Raw genomic sequence first — 7691 nt, 5'->3', positions numbered from 1 at the left:
GCTGCTTTTTTTTTTTTTTTTTTTTTTTTTGCCTCTTGTTCTGTCCCCTTTCTGGGAGCGCGGCGGCGGCCCGGGGTGGGGGTCACCCCCACCCTCAGCGCCCGCCCGCGGTGCCTGGCGCCCCAGCCCGCACCGTGGGGCCTCCTCTTGTCCCAAGCCGCGACACCGCCGCCACGCGGCAGCATGCGTGGCATCTGGACTGTCAGGTCTCAGACCAAAGGTCTGCTCTGTGGGAACCGACACGCTGGAGGAAACCTTGAGAGTCTGAGAGGGGAGGGAGTTCCAGAAGAAGGCCAGGATGTCATTTTGAGGGAGTATGTGACCAGAACTCGTCCCGTTGCTTTTGGGGTTCTATGGGCTACACGCAGGAATCTTTGGTGGTGGCACCTGATGTTGGGGGATCCGGAGTCACACCCAGACCTGCTCCACAGGCCTCCTTTTACTTTTCTCTTCGGATTCATGATTTTTAAAAAGTGTCTCTTACCTCTATGATTGCATTTTCTTTTCTCTCTCTTTTCAAGCAGATGATGGGAGTACAAGTATTCAGGTGACATGTGTTGCCCGTGCCCCCCTCCCCCCTGTGTTCTTTTTTTTTTTTTTTTTTTTTTTTTGAGACAGAGTCTCGTTTTGCTGCCCAGGCTAGAGTGAGTGCCATGGCGTCAGCCTAGCTCACGGCAACCTCAATCTCCGGGCTCAAGCAATCCTGCTGCCTCAGCCTCCCGAGTAGTTGGGACTACAGGCATGCACCACCACGCCCGGCTGTGTTTTTCTATATATATTAGTTGGCCAATTAATTTCTTTCTATTTTTAGTAGAGACGGGGGTCTCGCTCTTGCTCAGGCTGGTTTCGAACTCCTGACCTGGAGCAATCCGCCCGCCTCGGCCTCCCAGAGAGCTAGGATTACAGGCGTGAGCCACCGCGCCCGGCCCCCCCTGTGTTCTTATTCATATACCTCTCATGTTGTTGCAGCGTATTGTGGGGGTACCAATGTTAAGGTCGGGTGCCTTGCCCTCTCCAAGCCTCCCCCCTCGGGTCAGAGCTTCAAGTGCGCCCATCCCCCAGTCGGTGCGCACCCACCCCATGCCTAATGGATGTGTATGCCCCTCCCCTCCCCCCACCCGCCCGACACCCACCCGATGAAGGTGATTCCTCTCTGTCCACTTAGGCGTCCATCCGTTCGTACCAATTTGCTGGTGAGCGTGCTCACGTGGTGCTCGTGTGTCCATTCTTGGGATACCTGGCTTACTGGAACGGGTTCCAGCTCTGGCCAGGAGAACACGAGAGGCGCCCTCTCACCGCTGCTCCTCACAGCCGAATGGCACTCCGTGGTGTCCACGCGCCACATTTTATTAATGCACTCCTGGATGGATGGGCACTCGGGTCGCTTCCACGTCTTTGCGATTGTGAATTGTGCCCTAACTGTCACCCTAACCCTTACCCAGCCCGTCTCCTCTGCCCCTGCCTGACGCGCTCCTCCCCGGCCAGGCCCGTCACTGTCCTGGGCCCCCGCCTGACCGGCTCCTCCCCGCCCGGCCTGTCACCGTCCTCTGCCCCTGCCTGACATGCTCCTTCCCGCCCGGCCTCTCACCGTCCTCGGCCCCTGCCTGACCGGCTCCTCCGTCGCCTGGGCCTTCCAAGGGCTTGGTGTGGACGCTGCTTCCAGGAAGCCCTCCAGAAACCCGGCAGCAGGGTGGCCGCAGCAGTCTCCAGCAGCCGTCCCTAAGTCGCGTGAGTGCGGGGGACGTGCCCCCGCTGTGCCGCGGGGGCCCAGCCTGGTGTCTTCCCTGAGGCCCTGCGGCTGCCGGCTGGGCTGCCGCTCCCCGCAAGGGGAGAGCCGCGGAGGTGGGGACCGCCTCCTGATGGGGACGTACACGCAGCTCTCCAAGTCGGATTCCGGGGCTCTCTGTCCTGCCCGAAGGCCCAGCCGGCCTGCGGGTCCTTAGAGTGGCAAAAACCTCCGAAAACTGAGACTGAGGGTCCGGTGGGTGTCTGCACTTTTGTGCTGGGCACCCCAGGGAGGCCCGGGGGCTGGCTGGACAACGTGGTCTGCTGGGCGGGGGGGTTGGAGGAGCAACTGATGCCCTTTGCACTTTGGGTAGCAAGAGTCTGAGGTGTCTCTGAGCCCTGTGCCCTGTGGGGGGGGGCGGGGGGGAGGAGGAGGAGGAGGAGGAGGAGGTGGGAAGGGCCGGGGCCTGCAGTCCTGTTCCCGGGGTGGCACGGCAAGTGGCTTCTTCCACAGGCTGCTTGGCCTGGGCTCCCTGCACCTGGGCCTTTGGAGGACCGGCCCTGTGCTTGCCAACACTTCCTGCAGGGACCCAGAGCTGGGAGGTGGCATCTCTCAGCCCTGGGTCGGGCAGAGCCCCAGCGGGCCATGCCCACAACCTCTCTCAGCACCGGTCCCCCAGAAGGCTCCTTTGGGACCAGGATTCTCTTGCGGTGACTCTTTAAGGTCTGGCCCCTGGATGGAGGGGCACCAGGAGTAGAGGAGCAGGAAGGGGAAGGGGGTGGCCATGCGAGGGGACACTTTGAGGCCAAGTCCCAGCTTCAGCCTGATCCTCCTGGGAACCCCGCTCTGAGACAAGGAGCCGGGCTTCCCATTCCCACAGCAGCCAGTCGTGGGCTGAGGACACCTGGGGCGTTGGGAACTCCCTGGCTTCTCCTTGGTTTAACATCTGGAGCTGCTTGTGAATCGCGCCGCCACACACACCCGAGCGCAGGTGTCTTCCGCACAGACTGCGGGCCTCGCTCTTCTGAATGCCGCTAGCTCGCCACCCACCCACGGGTGAACCCGGTCAGGGTGCTTTCTCTAAGGGGCAGACTCTTTTCCGGGCGGGCTACCGGTGTCTCTGTTTGCTCGTTTCTTTCTTCCATTTCGGGAAAGTCTTCCTTGCTGGGTGTGGAAATCTCCTATGCCTTCCCTCGCCTATTCTGTCAGCTTTAAAATTCTCTTTCAGTTGCCACCCTCACAGATGGATTAGGAAACTCTTTCCGGTGCACTCATTAGTGAAATGACCTCCAGGAAGCTGGAATCCAATATCTAATGGCCGATTTTTAGCGAGTCCACACGCCAGGGTGGTCGGGGTCCAATGCAGCCCCGGCCAGGCCCAGGCCCCTTGGACTGGGCCACAGGAGGACACGGAGGAGGGTCCCGGCCCCCACGAAGCGGTGCCGGCAGTTCTCCACGGGCTTGGGCGTTTTCCAGAGGTAGGAGATGGAGGGGACTGATTTCTTCAGCGCCCCCCAAACCAGGCCACCCCACCCCACCCATGGGACACATCCCCAGAGAGAGACGCCCCATACACTGGCTGTGCCCCAGCCCTGGCCCGGGGGAATAGGCGGCAGCCCACCCACAGGGCGAGGGGGGGGGCGCAGCTGAAAGGGGTTGTGGGGGAGGGCGGCCCCTGGCTGGGGTCAAAGGGCGAGCGTCCCGCGCGTGCGCAGTCAGCGGCAGGCAGCGACGCGCTGGGGGTGGGCAGCGGGTAGGTGAAGGAGGCCGGGCGAGGAGACGAGGGGGGCTGGGAGGGCTCCACCTTGGCGAGTCCAGCCGTGGAGGCGCATCTTGTGTGAGTGTGAGTGAGTGTGAGTGTGTGTGTGTGTGTGTATAGAGAGACAGCCCCCCGCCCCGCCCCGCCCCGCCCATCACCCCCGTCCCTGGGAGCCCGCGGGACCCGGCCGGCGAACTCAACCGGCCCGGCCCGGCGCGGGGCCTGGGGCGGGAGGCGGCGGCGGGGAAGCCCAGAGAGGCTCGGCTTCTTGAGCGGGGCAGGGGCGCCCTCCGCCGCCGCCGTCTAGGGCCACACCACCCTGAACGCCCCCGATCTCGTCTGGTCTCGGAAGCTAAGCGGGGTCGGGCCTGGTTAGTACTTGGATGGGAGACCGCCTGGGAATACCGGGTGCCACAGGCTGCTGCTTTTTTTTTTTTTTTTTTTTTTTTGCCTCTTGTTCTGTCCCCTTTCTGGGAGCGCGGCGGCGGCCCGGGGTGGGGGTCACCCCCACCCTCAGCGCCCGCCCGCGGTGCCTGGCGCCCCAGCCCTCACCGTGGGGCCTCCTCTTGTCCCAAGCCGCGACACCGCCGCCACGCGGCAGCATGCGTGGCATCTGGACTGTCAGGTCTCAGACCAAAGGTCTGCTCTGTGGGAACCGACACGCTGGAGGAAACCTTGAGAGTCTGAGAGGGGAGGGAGTTCCAGAAGAAGGCCAGGATGTCATTTTGAGGGAGTATGTGACCAGAACTCGTCCCGTTGCTTTTGGGGTTCTATGGGCTACACGCAGGAATCTTTGGTGGTGGCACCTGATGTTGGGGGATCCGGAGTCACACCCAGACCTGCTCCACAGGCCTCCTTTTACTTTTCTCTTCGGATTCATGATTTTTAAAAAGTGTCTCTTACCTCTATGATTGCATTTTCTTTTCTCTCTCTTTTCAAGCAGATGATGGGAGTACAAGTATTCAGGTGACATGTGTTGCCCGTGCCCCCCTCCCCCCTGTGTTCTTTTTTTTTTTTTTTTTTTTTTTTTTTTGAGACAGAGTCTCGTTTTGCTGCCCAGGCTAGAGTGAGTGCCATGGCGTCAGCCTAGCCCACGGCAACCTCAATCTCCGGGCTCAAGCAATCCTGCTGCCTCAGCCTCCCGAGTAGTTGGGACTACAGGCATGCACCACCACGCCCGGCTGTGTTTTTCTATATATATTAGTTGGCCAATTAATTTCTTTCTATTTTTAGTAGAGACGGGGGTCTCGCTCTTGCTCAGGCTGGTTTCGAACTCCTGACCTGGAGCAATCCGCCCGCCTCGGCCTCCCAGAGAGCTAGGATTACAGGCGTGAGCCACCGCGCCCGGCCCCCCCTGTGTTCTTATTCATATACCTCTCATGTTGTTGCAGGGTATTGTGGGGGTACCAATGTTAAGGTCGGGTGCCTTGCCCTCTCCAAGCCTCCCCCCTCGGGTCAGAGCTTCAAGTGCGCCCATCCCCCAGTCGGTGCGCACCCACCCCATGCCTAATGGATGTGTATGCCCCTCCCCTCCCCCCACCCGCCCGACACCCACCCGATGAAGGTGATTCCTCTCTGTCCACTTAGGCGTCCATCCGTTCGTATCAATTTGCTGGTGAGCGCGCTCACGTGGTGCTCGTGTGTCCATTCTTGGGATACCTGGCTTACTGGAACGGGTTCCAGCTCTGGCCAGGAGAACACGAGAGGCGCCCTCTCACCGCTGCTCCTCACAGCCGAATGGCACTCCGTGGTGTCCACGCGCCACATTTTATTAATGCACTCCTGGATGGATGGGCACTCGGGTCGCTTCCACGTCTTTGCGATTGTGAATTGTGCCCTAACTGTCACCCTAACCCTTACCCAGCCCGTCTCCTCTGCCCCTGCCTGACGCGCTCCTCCCCGGCCAGGCCCGTCACTGTCCTGGGCCCCCGCCTGACCGGCTCCTCCCCGCCCGGCCTGTCACCGTCCTCTGCCCCTGCCTGACATGCTCCTTCCCGCCCGGCCTCTCACCGTCCTCGGCCCCTGCCTGACCGGCTCCTCCGTCGCCTGGGCCTTCCAAGGGCTTGGTGTGGACGCTGCTTCCAGGAAGCCCTCCAGAAACCCGGCAGCAGGGTGGCCGCAGCAGTCTCCAGCAGCCGTCCCTAAGTCGCGTGAGTGCGGGGGACGTGCCCCCGCTGTGCCGCGGGGGCCCAGCCTGGTGTCTTCCCTGAGGCCCTGCGGCTGCCGGCTGGGCTGCCGCTCCCCGCAAGGGGAGAGCCGCGGAGGTGGGGACCGCCTCCTGATGGGGACGTACACGCAGCTCTCCAAGTCGGATTCCGGGGCTCTCTGTCCTGCCCGAAGGCCCAGCCGGCCTGCGGGTCCTTAGAGTGGCAAAAACCTCCGAAAACTGAGACTGAGGGTCCGGTGGGTGTCTGCACTTTTGTGCTGGGCACCCCAGGGAGGCCCGGGGGCTGGCTGGACAACGTGGTCTGCTGGGCGGGGGGGTTGGAGGAGCAACTGATGCCCTTTGCACTTTGGGTAGCAAGAGTCTGAGGTGTCTCTGAGCCCTGTGCCCTGTGGGGGGGGGCGGGGGGGAGGAGGAGGAGGAGGAGGAGGAGGTGGGAAGGGCCGGGGCCTGCAGTCCTGTTCCCGGGGTGGCACGGCAAGTGGCTTCTTCCACAGGCTGCTTGGCCTGGGCTCCCTGCACCTGGGCCTTTGGAGGACCGGCCCTGTGCTTGCCAACACTTCCTGCAGGGACCCAGAGCTGGGAGGTGGCATCTCTCAGCCCTGGGTCGGGCAGAGCCCCAGCGGGCCATGCCCACAACCTCTCTCAGCACCGGTCCCCCAGAAGGCTCCTTTGGGACCAGGATTCTCTTGCGGTGACTCTTTAAGGTCTGGCCCCTGGATGGAGGGGCACCAGGAGTAGAGGAGCAGGAAGGGGAAGGGGGTGGCCATGCGAGGGGACACTTTGAGGCCAAGTCCCAGCTTCAGCCTGATCCTCCTGGGAACCCCGCTCTGAGACAAGGAGCCGGGCTTCCCATTCCCACAGCAGCCAGTCGTGGGCTGAGGACACCTGGGGCGTTGGGAACTCCCTGGCTTCTCCTTGGTTTAACATCTGGAGCTGCTTGTGAATCGCGCCGCCACACACACCCGAGCGCAGGTGTCTTCCGCACAGACTGCGGGCCTCGCTCTTCTGAATGCCGCTAGCTCGCCACCCACCCACGGGTGAACCCGGTCAGGGTGCTTTCTCTAAGGGGCAGACTCTTTTCCGGGCGGGCTACCGGTGTCTCTGTTTGCTCGTTTCTTTCTTCCATTTCGGGAAAGTCTTCCTTGCTGGGTGTGGAAATCTCCTATGCCTTCCCTCGCCTATTCTGTCAGCTTTAAAATTCTCTTTCAGTTGCCACCCTCACAGATGGATTAGGAAACTCTTTCCGGTGCACTCATTAGTGAAATGACCTCCAGGAAGCTGGAATCCAATATCTAATGGCCGATTTTTAGCGAGTCCACACGCCAGGGTGGTCGGGGTCCAATGCAGCCCCGGCCAGGCCCAGGCCCCTTGGACTGGGCCACAGGAGGACACGGAGGAGGGTCCCGGCCCCCACGAAGCGGTGCCGGCAGTTCTCCACGGGCTTGGGCGTTTTCCAGAGGTAGGAGATGGAGGGGACTGATTTCTTCAGCGCCCCCCAAACCAGGCCACCCCACCCCACCCATGGGACACATCCCCAGAGAGAGACGCCCCATACACTGGCTGTGCCCCAGCCCTGGCCCGGGGGAATAGGCGGCAGCCCACCCACAGGGCGAGGGGGGGGGCGCAGCTGAAAGGGGTTGTGGGGGAGGGCGGCCCCTGGCTGGGGTCAAAGGGCGAGCGTCCCGCGCGTGCGCAGTCAGCGGCAGGCAGCGACGCGCTGGGGGTGGGCAGCGGGTAGGTGAAGGAGGCCGGGCGAGGAGACGAGGGGGGCTGGGAGGGCTCCACCTTGGCGAGTCCAGCCGTGGAGGCGCATCTTGTGTGAGTGTGAGTGAGTGTGAGTGTGTGTGTGTGTGTATAGAGAGACAGCCCCCCGCCCCGCCCCGCCCCGCCCATCACCCCCGTCCCTGGGAGCCCGCGGGACCCGGCCGGCGAACTCAACCGGCCCGGCCCGGCGCGGGGCCTGGGGCGGGAGGCGGCGGCGGGGAAGCCCAGAGAGGCTCGGCTTCTTGAGCGGGGCAGGGGCGCCCTCCGCCGCCGCC

The 7691-nt window shown here is 62.8% G+C and overlaps 1 non-coding gene across 1 annotated transcript; it reads left to right on the top strand.

Moving 5' to 3' along the window:
• The first annotated feature begins 3786 nt into the window (after window positions 1-3786).
• Window positions 3787-3905, top strand: LOC142867779 (5S ribosomal RNA). Its single transcript, XR_012917138.1, has one exon. It is a non-coding gene; the product is annotated as a 5S ribosomal RNA (ribosomal RNA).
• The last annotated feature ends 3786 nt before the right edge of the window (window positions 3906-7691 follow it).

Source organism: Microcebus murinus, unplaced genomic scaffold (assembly GCF_040939455.1).
Source record: "Microcebus murinus isolate Inina unplaced genomic scaffold, M.murinus_Inina_mat1.0 scaf020_hap2_Mmur4.0, whole genome shotgun sequence".
NCBI lineage: Eukaryota > Metazoa > Chordata > Mammalia > Primates > Cheirogaleidae > Microcebus > Microcebus murinus.
This window is presented reverse-complemented; position numbering and strand designations above follow the sequence as displayed.